The sequence below is a fragment of the Melanaphis sacchari genome, unplaced genomic scaffold, assembly GCF_002803265.2.
Source record: "Melanaphis sacchari strain LSU unplaced genomic scaffold, SCAv2.0 Contig45_pilon_pilon, whole genome shotgun sequence".
In the NCBI taxonomy this organism is placed as follows: domain Eukaryota; kingdom Metazoa; phylum Arthropoda; class Insecta; order Hemiptera; family Aphididae; genus Melanaphis; species Melanaphis sacchari.
Window position 1 is genome coordinate 2134951 of NW_020271303.1, and position 25919 is coordinate 2160869.

The 25919-nt window shown below is 27.7% G+C and overlaps 1 protein-coding gene across 1 annotated transcript in view; it reads left to right on the plus strand.

Annotated features, from left to right (window-relative positions):
• The first annotated feature begins 24559 nt into the window (after nucleotides 1-24559).
• LOC112598187 (heparan sulfate glucosamine 3-O-sulfotransferase 5-like) overlaps nucleotides 24560-25919 on the plus strand; it is a 33418-nt gene continuing 32058 nt past the window's right edge. The window contains exon 1 of the mRNA XM_025344580.1: nucleotides 24560-24849. The gene's annotated coding sequence lies outside the window, so the exon portion shown is untranslated. The remainder of the gene's footprint in view (nucleotides 24850-25919) is intronic.

The following is a 25919-nucleotide window of genomic DNA, read 5'->3' on the forward strand; positions in this document are numbered from 1 at the left end:
ATATTTTCTTTTACAATATTATTGTTTATAATAATAATACATAAATAGTACATGTATACTGTATAGTATAGTTTATTTATAGTATTAACTTATTCTACCTGGTTTAATCAAGAGTTAATTATAAAAAATAAATATATTTTCAAAATCAACGAATGAAAATTATTTTTAGGTATTTTTATTTATATTATTTATATTTATTTTATATTTATTTCGATGTATTGTACTATGTCCGATCGTGAAGAGATTTATACAATATTTTTTCGTAAAGTAATATGAAGAGAAATAGTGGTGGATATCAACAGATCGTATATCTACATTAAAAATGTACAAATTTGAATAGCTTACATTTTTTAACGATTGAGGAGGGGGGAGGGGTAATTTTAAAATATAATAGTTACTCCTACTCCTCCCGTCTATACTATGGCTCCTCCATCTAACCTCCAGCCTAAAGTCACACGGAATGAGCACACATAGTGTAGCATAAATCACCACATCGAGGCAAACAACATATACCTATATACTATACATACATAAATAGTATATACTTTATATATAATATATAAGCGTACTATATAATATAAGTTAACATTTTATACATTATATATACCGCATTTTTATTGTATACCTACGTCTACTCATAATAATATTTTTATAAATTATATCATTGGAATGTGTGAATAGCCTTGAATCCCCCACACAACCCCGCACGACTAGCAGGAATATGTTTGTGTCCCGTATAACTCAGTGTAATAAGCGCAACAGATTTTATCAATAATTTTAAACATTCTTAAAATGCAGATTTTATTGATAATATTAAATTCACCACATATTAGTGCGTACCACAGATGACCTATCAGCTAAGATAATTATTTTTTCGCATTTGTGGCACGTTTGCTAAAATATATACAGCCAATTAGTTGTTTAACGTTCAGCAAGTGTGTTTCTTGTTTCGTTTTTAAAGTTAAATCTCATTTTATTATTAATTTTATTGAAATTACATAACTCATCGTGCAACTAGCAAATGTAAATATCAGTATCGTACTTACAAAAATATTTTGGGGAGGGGAGGAGGTGACAGGGGCTAATCCAGATATTTTCCTTTAGAGGGGGGGAGAGGCGCATAGACAGCAAAAAACAAGTCAAAATAATTTTAGTTAGCAACTTTGAAGACTGTATCCCTCCACAATTTTTTCTGAGACCATCCCTGATTAGTATAGGTACGAACTTGTTTACTTTGAAAGCAAATAATGTTATACTTACTGTACAAAGTCGAGTTCACAATTCACATACCAATATGTTAATACTATATCACATACTTGCATGATTATTCATCCATAACTCAAACATTATAAAGCAATATTTTATGCATCCATTTTCTCTTTGGTCGATAAAGTTTTAATGTTTAAAATACCATTATGGTTATTATAAGACATATTATTGTGCATTTGACCGGGTCTATTATCCGATTCGGGAATAATAACTTATCATATTTAATATTTAGGTCTGTAATTTTGATAATTCATTAAAACAATACATAAACTACATAATGTTACATTATAAACTACCTATTTTATAATAGTAAAAGATAGCTATATTTCAAAATATTAATTATCAATACTGATGAAATATTATATTCATATATCTTACATTCATTTATTTCATAAATAATTTAATTTGAAAATAATATTTAATGGTATTCACCAATTAATAAGTGTATTCAATTAAGACTAATCAGACTAGAACAAATTTGATACTGGTGAGTTTATTTTAACGGTTTGTCGATTATATTTTAATTTAAATTAAAAAAAAAAAAATGAACTTTAAAATAATATTTTTTATAATATTGCTTTATTTAAATACGTACCTAATATTATAATTGTACATGGCAATTTTTATACCATTATTAAAATAAGATATTATTTTCATTTGAGTATGATTTAAAATGTCTAAATAAGTCGAAATATCTGTAAAGTATAATAGGTAGGTACTAAATAACAGTAATACATCAAAACTCCGAGATAAAGGACAGTTTAACCCTATTTAAATATAACACAAAATAATGAATGTTCAAAATGGCTAAAATTTCATTCATAAATTATTTTAAAGTATTAACAATAAAACATTAATTAATTGGTCAGAAGTAATTTAAAATTTTAAAATGCCAATAATATAAAATAGATAGGTACATGAATATTTGTGAACTTAATATTATTCAAGTTAAAAATATCAACGAAAAAACAATAATTTTATTACTCAATACAAAAAACACCGTTTAATAGTCGCACAAATGGTGGTTTGTGAATTATAACAATCTGATAATTAATATACTAATATATGCATTCTTTTTACTTAAAACATTGAAAAATCTGATATTATTAAATTCTAAAACTACGAGTTTATTTACAAATTTGCTATTCTGAGTTATCACATGAGTGTTAAACTGAGACAATTCATGCGGGTAAAAAGTCCTCTTAAGTAATGACACGAAACACATATATCTTGTGAGATGTGTAACATACGATTTTATGAATTTACGATGTACGATGTATAACATACGTACATGGTATAAGCAATTCCACACGAAACTTTAAGGGCATAATAGTTGTTAAAACTCTACTTGGTAATAGCACGAACACTTAAAATTGTGTGTGAAACTTTAAAGCGATCGTTTTATTGGTAAAATTACACGATAAAAATGGTCAATGTGTATAAACGAGAATATTGTAACTTTAGAATTTCTTTAAAACTAAATAAAAGTAGTTTTAATTAAATTGGCTTTCGTTTATTTCAAAATCAGTTAAGTTTCTAAAATTATTGTACTACGTATAAAGTGAAAAAAATAAAACCATTAAAACCACATAGGAAATATAAATGAATTTAGTCAGAACGTTAACATTCACATCAAGTTTTTGAATAGTAAAATATTCTACTATAACTTATATTATAACTAAATAAAACTAGCTATCAACAACTTTTCGTTTATTTTTGCTTTACATTCAGGACTTTAAAAATTTTAGAACTTCTACATCTTAAATTCTCACTCTTTCTTTTAATCCTCTTAAATCGCTTTTCACTTGAACCATCCCGCGTTGACGTGGCATTTTTACCGTTCGTTTTTTATTTAGCTTGCTAGTAAAAGTACTTGTTTTATTAACTTCTCCACTGCGTACCATATTTTATTACTTCCAGCCCTTTTTAATTTTAGAAAATCTCGTAATCTGTGTCCATTGTATTACCTGTTTAAGTCCTCGTTATTTATCCACTCGTATTCGCCAACGTCAGCGTTTAGTGTAGGTCCATATATTATATGTCCCATGTATTTTTTCTTCAAAAGTCATCACTCATCAGTTTAGTTTCGTTACCTTACGTAGGGGACCATATAATACACCCGTATATATGCACAGAAATAGGGTAGTTAAATTAACTCCAAACTGTGGTCTTACATATTAAAAATTAAGTTTAGTCGTTTTTTCATGTACTAAAACTCGAATTTAAGTAATTAGTGTTGAATATTAAAATATCTAAAACAACAAATTGTAACTAAATAATAAAATTAGGATAATTTTATTGTAATTTGTTTATAATTTGTTCAAAATAAATAGATTTTAATTTAAAACTATTGATACAGTTAACTTTATTTTATTTATTAAAGATCAATTGTATTCAAATATTTTTGATGTTTTAAGAGCAATATAACATTACTAAAATTGCAATCCACATTTTTACTAAACTTAACAATTTTAATAATCAATTTTTTGTCTCTATGGCAAGATGGTAATATTATAGTTTTTTATTAGTTTCTCTTGATTAGAATTTTGATATGAATATTTAAATCGTTACATGATGCTACTAAATGATGAACAAATAAATATATAAAGATCAATATAGCGTTGTAGCGCTGAAAATTTTCTTTTAAAAATTTAATTATCTTAAATGAAACTATATAACAGGGGTAGCCAACTTGAATAGGTTCCCGGGCCACATAGAAAAATACAATAATACTAAGAACCAAAATGTTTGTGGACATATTTTACATAATTTGATAACTTTTTATAATCTAATACTAAAAAATTTAAAATTTTTGATTTCATAAATAACACGCGAACTGCATCTGACAATGATGAGAGCCACAAGTAACTCGCGAGCTGCAAGTTGGCCTCCTATGCTATATAATGTATTAATTAATTATCATAATTCATAATATAATATTATGAATAATACGTGATTCTTGTTGCACTAATAGATTTCTATTTTATTAATAACTATCACGAGGAATTAAAAAAGAATATTAGGTAATAGCAGCATTATTGTTTGATGAAAAGGTAGTCATAAAACGATGTATAATACAAACATGAATATTAATGAAATACTGTTGACATTGACAATAGACGTAACATTCACATACGTTCTATCATGTCGTTAAACAATAAACGTTAAAACGGATATACAAATATTAGAAACGTAAGTGTATTTCAACCACAGAAAATGTATATTTATTATTTAAATACATTTACTAACCCAAACAATATAAGCAGTATTCTATTATCGGTTATAATTTCAGTGTGCATGAATAAAAATGTTTATTATGTTTTATATAGATAACAACATTAAAAATTTAAATTTAAACAGAACTATAACGACGGTTATTTATAAAAATCGATATTTTACAACTAAATATTTTAAATTTAAATTCTAAGTGCAACGATGAATCATGAATGTATTGGTTTTACAACAATATGTTTTTTTTTGTGTGTCATCATTTTGAAATAATATAAATGTTTCAATCTTCAACTTTGAGAGAGTGGTTTCAAATAGAAACTTGAATCTATTTGGTACTTTTAAAGGTAAATGCATATAAATATTACCATAGTAGAATAAAAAGTTTTCAAAGTAACTGGAAATAAACATATATATATATATATAGGAAATACTTGAACTTTTACATTTAATCAGTTTTTGACATAATCGATTTTAGTTATTATTTAAGAACGAATTACTATAAAATTACGTGAAATATTAATCATAATAGCTACTACGTGTGAACGTGTGAAATATATGGTATATTATAATTAATACTGTGTTTATGTCAATAACTTACAACATTTATTTATTTACATTTTACCATCATTGAGACAAACACGTGGATTTAAAATATTACATTTCTGATTCAAATATTTATTGTTTACTAGCTGACCCGGCAAACGTTGTTTTTCCATATTTATATATTATTTCTAATGAATATTTTGGTAGTCTATTAAAAAATAAATAAGTTATTGTAAATGTATAGGGATGTGGTATACATGGTATATAACAATATAACTGAAAGAAGAATAGAGCACTGAAAACGATGACGGCCTCTATAAAAATAATAATTTATTAAATATTCATTTTTTGAATTTGAAAAAATATATATGTTTCGTTAGGCATTGATAGCAATGAGCCCATTTTAGGATAAACTTGACCTTTAATTTTGAATATTGAATTAAATTGTTGACCATTTGCAGCATTATTTATAGGTAACGATTCAAATTAAAAAAAAAAAAAAAGGTAAGTACGATATAAAATAGATACTAACATATTTATCTGTAATACTATATTATATTTATATTAATTTGATGGAAAACCAGCTCGATTTGTATAGTATCATATATTTCGCAATCGTGTTGCACCCTCGCCTCTATACGGGTACACCCATTATGAGGAAGACTAAAAATAACTTCATATTTGATTAATCAATTCGATACATATAACATACAAAATAATGTATAATGTATGCTACTTCCAATCATCTGCGGATTGTTTTTTCGTTAATAAAAAAAAAACATACAAAATACAAATCAATTTTCATAATAATATAGCAAAACTCATGTTATTTTAAAAATAATTATACTATTATTAACAATTAATAATTAATACAGATAGATGAAGATTATATTTTTAATTTTTCGTTATTTTCTTTATATATTTTTATACATAAAAAGTTATGATTTTATATGTTAAATATTAAAAAATATTTTTGGAGAGCCACTCTTTACTCCAAAGGGTTTAAAAACAGTTAAAACTCACAAAAATAAAAATATGCTCACAAAATTTCATGAAAATCGGTCAAGCCATTTCAAATGAATTTGATGACTAATATTTTCTGTTGTAACACAAGAATTTTATATATTAGATTTATGATAATTTTTTATTTATTTTATTCTTTAGTATTTTTAATATAAATAATTATTATTTATTTAGTATTTTTTTTTTTTTGTTCATTACGTTTGTTTAAGTTAATGAGTTATATTGTACAAAATATTTTTAATTTTTGTTTTATTAGAAATATTAGTATTTGTAGTTTTTGTCATTGATTAACTGAAAAGTCTAATAGTTTTTGATCGTTATTTAATTTAGTACAAGCATGAAGTTTTGCAGTCATAAAAATTTAATAAATTTGTTTTTTCAACTTCCAACGTGATAGTTTAAAAATTTTACTTTGACATATTTTAATTTTATTCATATTGTTTGTATAAGCTACAATAAAAAATAGCAGACTTTTTTAAAATCAAACTATGTGCACGAGACCATAAATGTATTTAAAAATGTACGTATTGTCTCATTTGTAAGTTTATTGTTCTGCTGTGTCCAACGTACAAAAATTAATTTATATGAACTTCCCACAATTTATTATTCAACTTGAAAACATGAATTTAACTACAATTGTGATTTTTTTCTATTCCAATATTTAGATGGTTAAAACTTTAATATTTGTAGATATTTTTAACAACATTTTGTTTATTCGAGTTAATTGCCATATGTGGTATTCACTTTTTTACATGGATCCATATTTACTAAATTGAATATTTTACTATCTATTAATTTAATTCCAACAACAAACAGTGTAGATAAAAAATCCCTGAAAATTAACACGTTTGTATGCAAGATAAACATGTGTCTCTTTACATAAAATAAAAACTCATATTCTAAATTAAACAATAAAGCATATCTAATATGGTTTCCACAAATATTTTTTTGTTCGTTTTTTTTTTCCAATTTCGTGTACTTATTTCTTACCACTCATTAAAATCGCCTGTATCTTATTAACGTGTGAATATTAAATACTTTTAGGTTTAGCTATTACATTATAATATGTGAACAAAATTAATTTCGTTTTAATAACGTGGACTGTTAATAAAACTATTTTTTCATCATACTTTTAATAATATTAGAACTTTATAAATGTGTTGGGTATAATATTACTTATTATGCATAATTTTAAACTCGTATATACCTTAAAACAAGTTTTATTTCAATTATCTAATTATAACAACAACAAAAAAAAAAAAAAACGTACACATTTTAATAGTAAATATTTTTTGGTTAAAAGTTTCTACTTAATTCCTTTTTCATAGGTACACTTTCATGTATTAAATATTGAAAAAAGAAAACTATAACTACGGTAAAATATCATACTGAGATAGTATGTATTATTATAAATTATAATAAAGTAATATCTCTATAATATATTTACCTACATAAAGAAATACCTATTTCGTATGATTTTTTTTTCTTTTTGTTTATTAAAAACTTTTTTGTTCTCTTATTGTTGTGCAAGAAAAAAAAAAAAACTATGAACTTTTATCAATACCTTTAGCAAAATTAAATAGAAATGTATACAATACATACAAGTCGAACCGGAAATTGTCATAACGTATAATCCATTTGAAATTGCTCAAAGCAATCAAGGCACTCAAACCTTTGTGGGACGTAAAACGGTCGTTTAATAAAACAATTATAAGTAAACATAGTTCATGAATTAGTTTTAAATTGGCTGGTTAAAAAATCATTATGAACAGTACCGTAAACATTAAAATAATGCTGTCAGCTATTAATTATTATATATATCATGACTTTTTTTGATTTAAAACAACAATATTAAAAATATGTATTATATGCATAGATACCTACTGTTTTAAATTCAAATTATCTATGAATCACCATAAATATTCATGTTTCTAATAAAAATGGTACAAGTTATTTTATTTTACAAAATAACTTTTCTAGTTATAATGTACGTTTAATATTCAGCTGTTTAACGTAATTATATATATTTGTATCATAACATTTAAACATATTTTTAATAAAATATTATTTTTAAAAATGGAACCATATAGTTTTTTTTTATTACAAAAAAAAAAAAAAATAAATAAATAAATACGAAAGGTTGTAAATATAGTTATGTAATAACTATTTTTAGAAAAAAACCTCTACTGAAGATTATAGGTGTAGATTTCTTCTTATTATAACTTAATTCTACCATGGATATAATTATAAATTAAATACCCCTAGCTCTAAAAAATGATAAACCAAGTTTGGTATTATTATAGAAATCTTAATATTTGTTATTCTTTTCAATATTATCTAAGGAGTTTTATGATTTATCCTCTCTTTCCATTGCAATTCGTGGTATAAGTCATGGTGAGTAATTCTTTTACTAATTCTTTGATCACATTTTAATTGGCACTTGCTTAATAATAAATAATATTCTAAATATTAAAATTGTTTTGCATTTTTTTATTTCAGTTGCTATGGTTGATTTATTGTAGCTTAGTTAAGGTAATATTTTAGTATCAACATTTTAAATTCATATAATTATCGTAAATCGATTAGAAAAAAAAAAAATACCTGAAAGACTAGTTAAAAATAAGTTTAAAATTCGTTGTATAAGTCAGGTATTTTGCTAAATGTATTTAATTTCTATAACCATGCCCCAGTTTATATAATATATAATAATAATAAAGTTCAACCTGCATAATACAACAATTTGTATATTTTACTATGCCTTCTATAGTTTAATACATAAACAAGTTAAATTTAAATTGTTTTTCGAATTGAAAGTAGAAGGTCGTGGCATAACGACTTAACATGCAATGTTTGTTGTACACGGAATCATCTTTAAGAAAGTAATTTAGTATCGCGGTCAAATATGAAATAAAATGAATGACTTTAAGTACTCCAAACAACAATTTTCCATCAGATTCCAGCACGTTATTATATTTTCGCCACCGTTTAATCATTTCTAAACAATTGAGTTGCTCGTAAATTTCTACCTACATACAAACATAGTATGTATATTACTTAGAGTTTTTAACCATCATTTATGTATGTATATAATATATACTATATATATATCATTACAGAAATTAAAAATGAAAACCTCTGAACCACTTTCAGCTAACATTGTCAACGCATAATTCGGAGATGCCCAATTAACATTATTATTATAGCAAGAGTAAACGAATTACGTAGGTAGTTTAACAAGTTAAAATAGATTTATGATTAAACGTATGAACGAAACTTATAGGTACGATAGTAAAAGATAAAAACAAAATTTAATTGAATGCGTTTCATCGGACAAAAAATAAAGATCGGGTAAAATATTCAAATATATTATTAATACGGCATGAATGAGGCATGCGACTAGTAAAACGAAAATATGTGTAGAGCTAAAAAAATTACCAAATTTACCTTCTCTACACATACAGACATACACACACACAGCTTACACACATAAACATAAGTATGCTTGGTAACTTTTAACATTGGTGCCAGACTGTAAGTATCATTCTTCGGTTAATACGTGGCGTCCCTCTTTTCTACCATTTTCCCGTTCACTCGTCCACTCACCAACCAACAAACAAAGAAAAATTGTTAACGAAATTATTTGTATTATTATTATTATTATTTATATTCTTTACCTCGCTCGTTGTATGTATTGTATTAATTTTATTAGATACATCGACCGGAACGTGCTATATCATAGTACGGATCTTTTTCATTATCGAAAGATGCTGTTTGAAGGGTGGAGAGGTATCCTATTTGTTTAAACTAAAATATAACGTTTCCGCCAAGAAAAATATTACGAGTATATTTACTTAGTCATAAAAAACTATGTGTGAACATTAATCGATTTTTATACTTACATCAAATACGCATTTTATAATATAATAACTAATAATACGGTTATAAGTAAATAATTTTTAACGAGAAAAATAGCTATAAAATAATATTTCTTTAAATACGATAATATAAAACATACTATTTCTAAATAAAATAATGAGAGTTTGTTTTTTTTTCATTTGAAATATATCGACGACTTGAGGAAAGTTTTTTGAGTTTTCTTAATGTTTTATGTAGTATTATTTATTGTAGAAGATTTTTTGATTGTAAGTAAAGTATCATATTTGAGTATTTAACTATTATTTTACAATTAAAATATTATTTGATTGATTTATAGAATATATACTTATAATTTCCCCGAGTTTACCTACTGATCACTATATACTCGTATAACTAAAATGGCGTACATAAATATTTTAATACTGTATTGTTGATTTTTAAAAATAATTGTTCTAAAATTTATTTCAATAATTCAGTTTAATTGTACAAAATAATTATCTTTTAACTTGTGTTTATAATATTATAATTTATTATTTTTTTAAACATAATGTGAGTAGTTCAATAACTAATTTGCAACAATTACAAAAGCAATCGTTGTATGTTGTTTATTTTTCAAACATACTTACTCAGTTATATTATTTTTATAAACAAAAAAATTAAACAAAACGAAGTAATTGAAAATCTAAAATTCCTATAAATAACTTATCAAATATTTATAAGATTAAACTCTACATAGAAAATGCTATCATAAACTTTTGGTGAAAAATTAAAGTATCTATACGTTCATTTGTTTTTGAGTTATACGAAAATCAATTTTGTCGAATACCGGTTTTGCGTAAAAATTTCTGTTTTTTTTTTCTGAAAAAGTTTTTCTGAAAGATTTTAAAAAGTAAAAGGGTTTTTTTTTACTTTTGACCCTCATAATATCGACTAGATCCAATTTATTACTAGAAACTACCCTCAAAGTTTAAAACTGAACTGTTTTTACTGTCTACAAAGGTGTAGACAAGTAGGAAAAACAAACAACATTGTACAATAAATACATTCATTGCTCCGTTCAGAATCCAAAATTATGAAATAAAATGGTATAATAAAACGTATATTATTATCCGGTTTACGACGATATAAAAATATAACGCCGATTATATCCATACGTCGCATTATTCAGGTATATTCACGCTGCCGCTGAAATTCGTCATAAATCGCGGACGTGCGGCGTGGCGGTGCGTTTAATACTCTTCATAACGTATTATTATTGTTTTATTATTATCGTTATGATCGCTCCAATCTCGCAATGTCTGTCGTTAGAATATCGATCATGGCGCCGTCGCAATATTATTATTTATTAGTATTGTTATTATTTATGTAATATTATACTGTTATAGAACGGTCTTGCGTGTAGCTATTGCATACATTTATTATTGATATACATATACGTTTATTCTCACAGATGCGGTGGTAAATCCCTGCAGCTAGTCGCGTGCGTAACGATAATATTATTACTATTATTATTATATTTACCGGACCTATATTGTCATGACACGTATATTCGCGTAGTATATGCCGCATATATTATGTGTATATTATGCGAATGACAAACAATCCAGATATAATAATATAAAATATATATCGATGGCTAGGGCATTTATAGTCGCTACATCTCAAAAGCACCAAGTTTCATAGCTGAAATTTGCAGAATAAGTTTCATACCTTACTTGTTTTGAAATATTTTTCCAAATTTGAACTCATATTTTATTATAAAATGTACAACATACTATTTATTGATATTTTTTTCCATACCAGACCAAATTAAAATTTATGATGTGGTTGGTATTTCTTTATAGGCAGTTATATAGACATAATATTTTAAGCTTTTGATGAGCATACAAACAATTGTTGACTTATTGTTCTTCATAATAACTTATAATTTATAATTTTTCAAAAATATAAAAATATATTTCAATACGACGTATACGAATAATAAAATATAAATGCAGGTTAATATAAAAATATAGTAGAATAAAAATACTTCCCGTTATACAGTAAAATATTATATTCTTCTCGAAAATAACAATTCCTACATTAGTCATCGTTTTATTTTTGACAAAAATAACAAGTGTTGACTTTTTTATATTCATGCACTAAAAATACGTGTCTAGAATTTAGAAGTGAACATTTAAAAATGAAATACAAATAAAATATACATAAAGTAGTGGATTTAAACTTTAAAGTTATAAGATTTTGTAAAAAATTAACACCGATCTTGGTTTATTTAACAGTCTTTTAAGATTATTATAACAAAAAAAAAAAAAAGGATTAACCTAAAACTTACATTTTATTTTACATAAATATGAATATATATATATATATTCTATATACATTATACAGGTACGTATACTGTGTAGCTATAATAATATAGTCAACTTATATCACGCATTATTTTCAATAGTACAAAACAGTCACATTGTTGATTTATGAATCAGTATAGAGAGGACTACGAGCGAAACTTACATTTTTCATCCGATAATGTGGTCGAATGAAAAAAGCCACGAGGTCTTAACAACTTGTATCGAATTCTACGAAATCCATTTGGTACAATATCAACTTACGTATACTACGAAATATAAAAACATATTATTATGTAATAGGTAAGATCTATAGAATCGTACAAGTAATGATATAGTTAAACGCTCGTAAAGCGACGAATTACGTACGTCATAAACTCATAACTCTTATTGCACTTAGAATTTAATAAATGTATTGATATATATATATATATATATATATATATAACAATTTGTTCGACAAAAACCATATTCATCCAATTACGATAGTATCTTTTTATCGTTTTCGTAATAACGATACTCAAGAAAATAAAGTCACTTTGGTCTTGACTCTAAGGTACGTCATAATTAATTGATTGTTAAAAATATTTTTAAACATCTGTCATGATCGAGTACGATATAATATTTTTATTTTTGATACATTTTTATGTATTTATAAAATTAATTATAGATTTATAACAAACGGTGCACCGTGATAAACGGATAGATTTTGATCAAGTGTTTATCGTTCGTGGTATAGGGAGTAGATGAATGGGCCTGTGACTGTTGTATAGATAGACTGATTATGCAGTTTCAATCATCATCGGGTCTTGGTTAGAGGCGCAGCGCATCGCGCGTCGCATTAACGGCATTTTCATTTCATACCGGAAATTCGCCATATTATGACACATTCCACACATACGGAACGATTGCACGATTGTTCCCAAACTGCGGAAAATTACCTCATCAAGGTGTATCCGCACAGAGACGGGGCAACCCATAATATTATCACCACAGATTATGTTTTTCCCCACACATAAACAGATGTCTCTGTTTTAGGAACTCTACACATTTACAACGCGCGAGTTTGTTCGATCAACCTATTGAGTTTTTTAAAATTAATCCGGTTTTTGAAGCCAGGTGTTACTTTATTTCAAGTATTGTTACGTATTATTACGTATTATTATTATTATAAATACGAGTAATATTAATAGTACACATCCACATTAATGTAGATGTTCACACGGCAATGTGCAGCGTTTGAGCGGGAAAATGCACGTGACCGTGTGGCAAAAACCGACTGTGGCAAGTGACGTCACTACGTACTACGCCGCCGCCGCGTTTACGATGCCGTCGGTCGTATCGATCGGTCACCGCCGAACGTAATCGCGTAGTATACTTTCGCGATGCGGCGGCGGCGTCGGCGGGACATTGCGGTCTGCACACCGTCGACCGTCGCGCTACCCCGTGGACCGTCCCATCGCCGCGCTCTGAGACTGTCGTCCTATAATATAATGCACACACACACACACACACACACCCACATAGAATATAATATGTCATATATATATACTACGGATGATAGTCGTCGAGATAATAATTTTTCGTTTTATCGTCGCGACGCGTTTCCCTAGAACCCCGCGCCTTCAAACCCGCACACCCGCCGATCGTCAGTACCACCTCACTACTGACTAACCCCCACCTCCCCTAAACTACTGTTCGAGTACATGCCGCGAGCATTCTTGCATACGAGTTCACCACATCTGTCACATGACGAAGTTTTACCACGCGCCGTCCTCTGCACGTCAGTTGTCGAATTCGGACAACTTAAATCCAAAAGTCGTCAGCGACGGGTACTAACCACACACACTGGCAACTCGTATATCAATTATCACGGGCATGCGCATATCTGTGTGCGGCAGGCCGCTGTGGGTCAAGTCTACTACGATTGAGGCACTCGAAGAAAATAAACAGAAGAAAAAAACGATTAGTTAATAGAGTTAAAAGAGTTGATAAGAGTTATACATGTCGTTTAATCAGCTTGCACCCATCACCGACTATTTGAAGCATAACAAATTATCAAAACACATGGATTTTTGTTTTTCGAATTCTAATACGAAATAGTTATTTTATTAATTGACTTATAGCCATACATTTTTAAATAATAAACATATATTTTCACTAGGTACCTGTAATGCAGGGGTCGGCAACCTTTTTAACCACATGGGCCATTTTTTTTTCAATTGTTCATCAAGGGCCACATTAAAAAAAAAAATTACATATTATGATATAATACTTATAATTGTATTGCTATTATGAAACGGTTAGATTAGATTTTATTTATAAAGGAAAAAGAATTATATAATATTGAAAATTATATGAAAAATGTTATTGAACAAAAGTAAAACACAAAAATTAACCACCTTTGTGCGGGCCATCAAAAATTGCTCTGCGGGCCGCGGGTTGCCGACCCCTGCTGTAATGTATTAATATATGAAATATAATTGAATTGGTAATTACATAAACATTAAAAATGCTTAAAATATAATATCAAAAATATAGCAGATGAAAATTGCATTCTTCTTTCGACTGAAGTTTAACTTCTAAAATGCACGATCCTCTCCTAATCGTGATCAATGTTGGCATATACTAAATTTTGAAAACGTTTCTTTCGCAAGTATAATTTGTAACAGGAGTAGTGAACATATTTTTCATCCAAGTCATAAATTTTATGACCAACCTAAAAATTGTATGAAACCGCAATACTCGTAACGTTTATTCGTTTGGAGGTCGAGCCTCATTTCTCTTATTAATATTATTCTCACGAGTGCGAAACCTTTGAAAGTGTACAGAGCAATCAACACGCGTGTAATAAGTCAAAACCATTAGATAAAAAATTAACCGTCGATATGTTTAGATTAAAAATAGAGTTTCTCAGTGGGGTATATTTTCTGCAGGTATAAAATGCATACATTATTAACATATCGTAAAAAGTAATTGCGACATTATAAAAGTTAATATGCACACAAATACCTATATTGCGTCGTATCGAATTTCTCGATTGTGATATCACCAGATATTCTGTATAGATAGTCTATTTCAATACATTAAGGCACGTACAATATCGTTCCCTAAAGACGATCTTGCCAACATTTCTCAGGAATTTGGAATGACCAGCCATTAATATAGTTCTTTGTTATGGACTTCGAAGTCATAATAATACGCATACTATAAAGATAATACGGTAAGCTATAATTATCTGCGTGAAATAATATAATATTTATAATGTGAATTATATAGTCTTTCTCAATAAATCAATACACACACACATAATAAATACAATTTCTATAATCAACAGCACGATTAATAAAGGCACGAAAACAATTATTGAATCATTGATGTTAACAGCAACTATAGTAGTATTATATGTTTATCTTATATATTACGCCGTAATCGCATTAGAGACTTACATAGTATTACTCGATATTAATACAAAACTATGTCATATGATCCGCTCACGATTATACGAAAAACGAGATTACCTTGGATGTTGCAAACGCAGCTAAAACTTACTAAAACAGCGATCTTAAGATTTATTATATCTCGATACGATTCTGATATAATTGCAATTAAATAAGATGATATATTGTTTTTGATCTGACCGTTTAACAGCAGTAAGCTACGCTTGTATGATTGAGAGTAAAAATACATATAACGGCTAAGTAGTTGATACTCACTGCTGATTCCATCTTCAAAGACCGTTCGTGAAATATTTTTATCTTTGGAATAATACAATAAATCTTATTGTTACTCGTCGTTTGCACGAAGTGAATCAAGTGGTGACATGGTTACGCATTATGCATGATTCAATGCCATTTTAAAATGCATCTATAGCGTTTATGCAACATACAAATTGTATATATGATATAGTTATAATAATAATATTTATCAATAAAATTGTGCACGTTCTCGTTAACTAAAAATGTCATCTAAAAATATGTATACGTATATTATATAATACAGAGTGATTCACCATCCATGCTTAACCACTTATTCTTCTCCAATAACGCTTTTTTGGAATTCTTAAATATACTTAAAAAGTGTTTTGAAGTGGTAAATAGTAAATTATTATTTAATAAATAATTTTTTCCGTAAATTTTAATATGTCAAAATCATAAAACAAATGAGTAGTTTGTGAACTAAGGATAGTAATAAATCCATAATAAAATTATAATGGTGTGGAGGATATGGAGGCTATAGTAAATTGAAAAGTATAGTTATTCATATTAGTCTATAAATATTCATATATATATATATATATTAATGGCCTAAGTATAATGGACATTATCTCTTATTTTATTTTTTATATTATATTTTTGTTAAACCATACATTTTAATCACTGAAAAATTTCTCGTTTGAATTATAAACTATGTATATAAAAATATCAAAAACATTATACACCCGATAATTTAAAAAAAACTTGAGTTATTATTTATTTAAAACCAAAAGTTTGTATCACCACAGGAAACTCCTTAAGAAGTACAAAAAAATTGAAAATGCAGTCTTTCGGTATGTTTAAATATTCTAAAAAAACAGTTGGAACAAATTCATTAATAAATGGAAAAATGACTGTGAGAATGCTTGGTAAATCTCCCTGTAGATTAGGTATAAAAAATTATTTGTTTCTCGCGGGGATATTATTTGTGATTAACACTAACATTGAAAAACTCAACGCCGTACGCTATTTATAATTTTTTATTTAGGTATGTTGATAACACTATGATCATTTAATAATTATAACAATTATATTATATTATTCAGTTTGACGATTCAGCGGCGTGTTGGGTATTAAAATCAAAATTATCATTAAGTCTTTGTAAAAAACCATATACATTTTATGATACCATATTATTTAAAATAATTATTATATTATTTGCGTGTTGTTTATTCGTGTTTATTATTATATTAGTATGCTTTGAGTCAATAATGTTAATATTGCGTTGTATTATCATTTATACGAGTATTGCATTTTATATTACTAATATAAATTTATAATAAATAAATTAGATACTTGAAATTTAGTCAACAAATAATAGTCGGTTGGTTTATATTACGTATTTAGATACTCATTAGTCATAACAAATATTTTGAAAATAATATCCTCAGAAAATACATAAATATAATATAGTTTATTATGTAAATATAATGATGATATGAATTAAAATCGATTGGATCCTCAATGACTCGATAATAAAATAAAACACATACTTGCACACAATTATTAAGGGTAATGACTGTATAGCGTGTCCAATTTAGCAATCGTAAAACAAATCTCCAAAAATTCCACCGAATTGTTATGACATATAAATAATAATATTATACAATATGTATACAAAATCATTAGCCTTAGGTATAAAAGAAAAATTTTGCGATTTATGACGCATTTAATAACCCAGAATTTATAACCATTATTTCGGCGAACTACAAACAAAACAGGGAAAATAGGTTTGAGCGTATTTACCCAAAACCGAACACTTTAGGGCGTAATATTTCCTTTCATCATAACACGTTTGGGCACATATATCTTTTACATACATTAGTATATTATACTAAATCTGAGCCTATTATCTTTACCCAAAAGACACTGGTAGGAGGTTGGCTCAATAGTCTTTCAAAGATATTTATCTTAAATTTTTTTTTTAATGTCCTTAATATTTTTTTAATATTTTTATTAAAATGTTATCAGTTATTTTCATGTAACAAAACTGTTCCCCATTACTTAATTTTAATGTTGTGCTATGGTTAAACATTTGTTTCATGGCTTCCACGATAGTTTTTTGAAAAATTGGTATTTTTTTCATTCTAGACTCTAGTTGCATGCATAGATTTTCCAACTAAACGAATGTCTGAATAAGGTATATCAACATAATTTATTAATAATGTTCGATGAATAATTTTATTAGGTCTATTAAAAATATCTGATATAGCTTTTCTTTTTAAAGAAAATATTAATTTTTGACGATCAATAATATTATTCAAAATAGGTGAATGATTATGTTCATTATTAACCAAAATTATTTACTTAATATATTTAAAAATTACTGCATTTGATTTACATTTATGATCAGTGCATTTAAAATATATATTTTTGTCTTTCATTTCCCTACTTTTGTTAAATTTATAGCCGTCAGTTATAATACATAAATTACCTCTTCGAGTTTCAAATTTTTTCGTCGATTTTCAATTTTATATTGAATACAAAATTAAAATAAATATTTTAAAACACTAAACTAAAATTTCAAATAATAAAACTTGTTGTAAACGTACTTCACAAGAGCTCAATACACGACAAATATAAACTATCAAACAATAAATGACTAGTTACAAATAAATATCTATAGCTATATTTGATACGGTATTTTCCAGTAATTAAGATATGGTCTATATATCAAACATGAAATGATTGAGTATTTAATATTAGATTAAATTACAAAAGACTTTCGATTACTAGTTACAATATTCAATATTGTGCCCAAACGTATTTTCATAAATGCACCCAAACGGGTAATTGCCAACAAAATGTTCTGATGGAATAGCTATACAGACCAAAATAGAATATTCTGTTTTTATACTTTAGGGTAATATTTGGGTTGTATCAAGAGGTTTGATATTAACGATTTCCAATAAAGTCTGAGGTAAAACAATATACTTAAGTAATAAATGTTTATATATATATATATATATATACTAAAAGGTGATTTTGAGACAATGTGTGTAGATTTAGTAAGATAATATTATGTTTTGCTATAGCGGTGTTATTCCTGTCAAAGTTAAGTGTATCCTAAGCTGTCAAATTTAATAAACACGTATCCGACTATAAACAATTTACAATCTATTTTTTATATTAGATAAGAATCGATATCAATGACTTCAAATAAAATTAATAAGATTCTTACAAAATTAAAAATGTAATTTAAATAAATAAGTGTAAAAAGTATTTTATAATTAGGAATATTGGTTGACTTAATTATTTCCAGCAACCGATATAATCCACTGTATGACTGATAAAAAGAAAAAAATTATAAAAATTAATACGTATCAAAGTTATACGTATATATTAAAGTATTAAGTATTAAATTACTTAAAGTTATAAAGAATATGCGCTTAATTTTTGAACAAAATTTTAAGAGTATCAAATGTTACAGCATCTATATTACATTAAACTTTATAGAAATACCACTGGATATAGGAGTAATTTACATATGTATGTATAATATAATATTATTAGACACTCGTTAAATGTATAATTCATATTATGTAAACAGGGTGGGATTAAGGGTCGTCGATGTAAGGGGAGGAGCAGTACCAATTTGCCGCTTCTGGATATAATATATTCCGTGGTTTCCATTTATGACGGTTTTTTATACGCATAATATTAGTTTTAACTAATTTAAATCTTCTAAATAAACGAGGATACAATGCAGCAGATTCTGGAAAATTTAAACTAGCTTAAAGATGCACTAACCTTGACATAGTACCTATAGCGTTCTACATTTATTGTATAATTAAAAATAATGGTAAACCATTGCATTTGCAAAACAATTCTGAGTGAATCACAGCCATTACGCCTCGTACTCGATTATATTTAATCAACAGTTTTCGATTTACTTACAATTTTCTTTTACGTTGAACGAGCTAACCTAACCAAACATTTCCAATGATTAATTCAATGAGAAAATTCTACTATTCAAAGTACTATTTCCATTAGATTTTCAATCTTTGTGGTATTGCAGTTTCATAATGGGACATTCACACCAGCTTTACTTCCCATTAAAACATTTTTGTCAATTCGTTTTACATTATATAATTTATGGCACTGTCGTAATTCAAATATTTAACAAAAACCATCATTATTGTTCACGAATAAATAAATATTTTTCTTAAAATATTTAAAATTCAAAACATATATTTAATAAAAGTTTTTAGTTTATCGATAGAAAGTAACTTGTACAATATTCTACTTTCCAATTTACAAGTCCTTTAAGAATACAAAACTTATAGAAAAAAAAAAATCATTTCTCATTCGCATAATATTACCAAAATATAAAGTACAACTATAAAATACTTAATATTCAATAATTAAAAAAAAATGTTTATATTATTCTAGACGAGAATATTGATTCTAGACTACGATATATAATAATATATATATATATATTTTATGATAATAATTGTTTTTTCTAACGGATGATTCGTGCATTTATTATACCTTCGCAATTGGTCAGTAGTTTTTCTTCCACTTACATAAATTAAGGACAAAACTATAAAACAAGTCTTTCCAATAGCAATAACATACGTTTTTAATTTATAGGTTAAACCGATTTTTTGTTATTATTATTATTATTATTATTATTATATGAGTACAATTATTACGTTACCACTCATTAAACTCTAAAAACGTTCACTATTATATAACTTTATTAATTAAAGATATAATGTATCTGGATTATAATACATTTAATAGACTTATTTTTTAACTTTTATAACCACAAAAATATACACGAAGACTGAAAAATCGATACTCGTTGAAAAATTTACCTTGATTGACCAAATTAATTTTTAATACATTTCCCAACTAAATAAACCAGTTATTAATTTTGAAACTGAAATATGTATAATTAAGTGCTACAATTTCGTGGATTGTTTTTTTTTTCAATTTTGGGAAGTTTTTTATTTAACCTTTTTAAATATATTACTGAATATAAAAAAATCGTTAAATCGCATTTATAATTAGTGAAATATAATAATATAATATAATTTAATGTTTACATAACTGTATTAAACTATTGAATTTTAGCCGTTTGGACAGTTAAAATTACTTAAATAGCTGTTGAAAATGTTTCATAATTAAAAATGACGATGGTTTTATTTAGTTATGCTTGGAAAATTGAATAAAAAAATAAATAAAAAACATTCTTTTCTTCATTTAAATACTGAAATTTTATCAATGGTTTAAGATTTGATATGGTTAGCAAATAAAATTGTTTAATAATTTTAATACATAAATTGAAATATATTTAGCATAGGTTATATATTTAGCATTGTTTTATAAAAACATAACGTACACAAAAATTTAATAGAAATAGTTCTATGATAAAATTATGAATATAATAAAATATTTTATTTAGTTTCGTATACAATTAATTAATTCGAAATGTTTACACAAAATTTTCAAGTTTGTAATTGAACATAAGCTTAGTGATATTTAAAAAAATGATCGATTCTGTTAATTAATTAATATTTTATTTATTTAGACGAAAGCGAAAAATTGATAAACTAAAATAGTTCCTAATTTAATTAATATTACGTACAACGCAAAATAAACCTACACATTTGTTTCTATCGTAAATGTTTTGGGAAGAAACGTTGATACATCTAATGAAAATTATATCCTTTGAAAAATACTAAAATGCAGATAAATATAGCTTTTTAAAATATACATTTTATTGATTCATATTTTACAGACATTGTGCTGGTAAATTGTATTAAATTATACAGTTGTGTATGTACATTTTATTATATTAATAGCATGTACCTATAGCCTTGCGTGTTATACAAATGTAAAAAGATACGTTCAGTTGAGAGATATTGTAATAGATAGATTTTCTGATGCTGTTATCATTATGTTGCGTTATATCTTAAAACTTTATATATATTTTTTTAATTTATACTTAAAATCTTTAGTGTTTGTTCTAACGTTATAAATATTGCAATTAACACCGTAAAAACAAATGTTTTCTACGTATTCATTTATAAATACGAGTATATACATATGATATATGTATATTTTATGCATGCCAATATATTATAGATTTTATATTAAAAATAACTCCCTTACCACCAATAACAATAATAAAAAAAACTAAATTCAAAATAGATTTATTAATTTGAAATAAGAAAAATTACTTTCAAATAAAAATAGGTGATCAATTGTTTTCTAGGTGAATTACATAACACCGCATCCACATCCCATAGTCAATTGAAGTTAGATAAAAAAAAAATATAATTGACCGTTAAACATGACAATATACGATCAATTTAAAAACACAATTTGATGATGATTGGTATACCTAATCTTACACTAGCACAATTTGAGAACAAAAATGCGTAAAAATACGGCAATTAGCATTTTATCTATTATGTATATAATTATTATAATAGGTAGGCCATGTGTCGTTATATTAATAAATTTTTTCAGATAATTATGTTTTATAAAACATTTTATTTAACTTTAAAATATATATTGTTTCATAAAAGCATTTGATGGTATTTTATTTTTATTGTCACCACGTATAATATTTCGCCACCTACGTTTTATATCTCTGACCTAATAATCATATAAAAGATAATTCAAAACCTATAAGTTAGCAGGTACTAAAAGAAACGGCTTTCATGATATTAACAGCTGGCTGTTACGTGTTACGTAATTTTATTTTGAAACATAAAAATGAGGTTTATTAGTTACTATGATGCGTTTTAATAATAATTAAATAATCTACACCACCCTCTCTTTTGTATTGTGTGTTAGTACCATCCAAAAATACATTAAACCTCGTTATATGAATTGTACCGTGCAGAAATGGCTAATTAATTCTAGAAAATTACATGTTATTTATTATTATTGTATTTAACATCTAAATTTGTTTACCCGAGAGTATACATTTTGTATTATATTACGGAATATATACTATTTGTATATGTGCATTATGTCATTAAATTAACTTAATGTAAATTATAAAATATAAATATAAACTATATTTATTTTAATGCACCATATAATGTACGTATGTATATGTAAATATATATATATATATTATGATAAAATTAGTTAACCTTAAGACTAATAAAGATATTTTTTGAATATAAAATTTACTCAATTTAATAAACGATTTAACACAAAATTTAAATATTAGTTTCAGTTATTAACTAGGTATTAATATATACAGCATATTAAATCAAGGTTAAGTTAATATAAAACATAAATTTGTTTTCAGTTAGTATTTGTTGTGGATGCATAAAAACATATTTTAATTCTGTAAAAATTATATTAAATCTAGATTTAGTATAATAAAAATAGTAATAATTTGATCTTTTGATAAAATATTAATCGTTAATTTTTTTTTTTTTATTATTATTTTGTTGGAATTTCCATTTAACTTATATTTTTGAATTTTGGTATTTAACCGAGCTAACCTTTTCTTTCTTATTTTTCGCAACTTTATTATATTACGTACATACCTCTAATACCTGGTGACCACGAGTGAAAGAGGGAAAAATGCCACCCATGAAAAGAAACTACCTGTAATTATTACTAGGTCAATTGTTTTGTGTCCAAGAGAATTGGGTCAAATTATACGGTGCACGCACGCTAGAATTTTTTATTTTATCCCCACAATATAAAATATACAATATTTGTATACGCTCACATAAATACGCTTGTGACCATTATATATATATATATATATAATGTATATATAAATGGTCGAAGTCATAGAGGAGCTCTCGAGACTTCTTATAGTTTGCGTTTTTATTCTCGAACGTAATTATTTTTCGGCTCGTGCGACAGATGCAAGCCCATCGCTTTTCACAATGACGCGCGTTCACTCGCTAGAGAAACGCGATTATTATGTATTTTCGACGACTGACCAGTTGACTGCAGCACTGTGTACACGGAACAACAACAGCGGAATTATCATGCCGAGATGAGAAGGATGCCGAGAGGCGTGGAAATCACAAATTACTGGACGGTAGTACGCATAATACAACGTAATATCGTGTAAATCAAATTCATCAAAAAACTGTTCACAACCAATAATAATATATTAATGTATTATGATGATACACGCAAATAATAATATATCATAATTCGGTGTAAATACGTCGAAGAACGTGACATGATTGTATGTGTGTGTGAGTGTGTAATGCGTTTATTGTAAAAAAAAAAAAAATAAAAATAACGATAACGACGACGGTTATAATAATAATAATAATAATAATAATAATAATATATAAAAGCCGGCGGTTCGAGGATGGCGAGCTTTTGGTGGACGGGAGAACGGAAACGGAGGGGACGGGAGGAATAATAGTTTTTCATCGGAATTCGTTTTCGGGTGCGCGCGCTTGCGGCGCCCGTGGCGCGGCTTTGCGGCGCTTTCGGCGAAATCGACGGAGATCCGATCGCGCGTACTACAGTCGGCGGCGATGGCAACCGTTTAGTACGTTCAATCGGCTCGCCCGGCCGAGTCCTGCGCCGCCAGCCGCCACCGCCTCTCGTCCGAACATCCGACTCCGACCGCTGATGCCGCCGCCACCCGCGCGCCGAGTAGACGCTACACGCCACCGACTGCGCTCGTACCCTGTTCACCCCCACGACCGACTATACCCGCCACTCCGACCGACTTGCCCGCTGCCTGGGTCCGTGCCTCGTGTCCTCGCCGCCGCCAAGCAACGCCGGGAGCACCGACGCCGCCACCGCTGCGCCACCACACGGCAATGATCGCGCCGTCTGGAACTATGCGCCAGGTAAACGCGGTACACCGGACAACAACGGTGGCGAATATCAATTATTATTATACTGTTGTTATCGTTGTTGCCGTAACGTCGATACGTCACTATCGTATCGACGCGGTCGTCTGTCTGCGGTGTGCGTTGTACGCAATAGCCCAGACGCGAACGCGCGTCGAAGGTTTTTTCGCGATCTACGACGACCGCGTCGTTCGATAAACCCGCACGGTGACGATCAAACGTATGTCGCGGGCTCTCTCTCTCTCTCTCTCTCTCTCTTTCTCCCGTCGCTCGACACGATATCATTGCTGTTGCCGCGTCCGTCGCGTTAATCGCGTCCCCCGCTGGACTGTCGGACAGCCGCGAAAAGCGATGCGTTTAAGAGTCATGCCCGCGTCTGGGAAAGGTCCGCGATCGTTTTTTCGCGTTGCAACGAATTGTGTCGCCCGTGATGCGATTTATGTCGATAGCCGACCACATATGTAAATATTACGCGATATCCGATGCGACTGACCGCGGTGTACAGACGATTTCGTTTGCAAAAACATTATGATAACGTAGTTGATATTGCGTTATCTGTACGTCGTCGACGGCGGCGTCCGAAACGCGTCGTGTGTTACGGCTCGGCGCCATTCGGTTTTAGCCAAGCGTCCGTGTACCGAAATTGCCTATTTGGAGTGCCGCGTCACCGAGGCCTTTTGTATATTAAATTTTTTTTTTTTTTGCTTCTTGTCATTCCGTAGACACGCGTTTTTCAAACACGCGTACACCCTACCGACAATATCTTCGTGATAATATTATTTATTTTACTCGATCAACGCGAACGTTATTCACACAAGACACGTGTCTCTAGGTCGTAACTACGGAATAGAGATATAAATAACACACCGTGATGACTGTGTAAATTTTTAATTATTTTTTTTCCAATTACATTTACCCACTCTTGTTTAAAACTGTACTCTACATAATTTTTATAATTGTATTCTATAGACTCCGTTGTAATACATTTTTTGGAAATGACCCATCGTGACTAAAATTTGTATCAAAGGTTTCAAAAAATCACAAAAGAAGAAACGAAACAATATTTA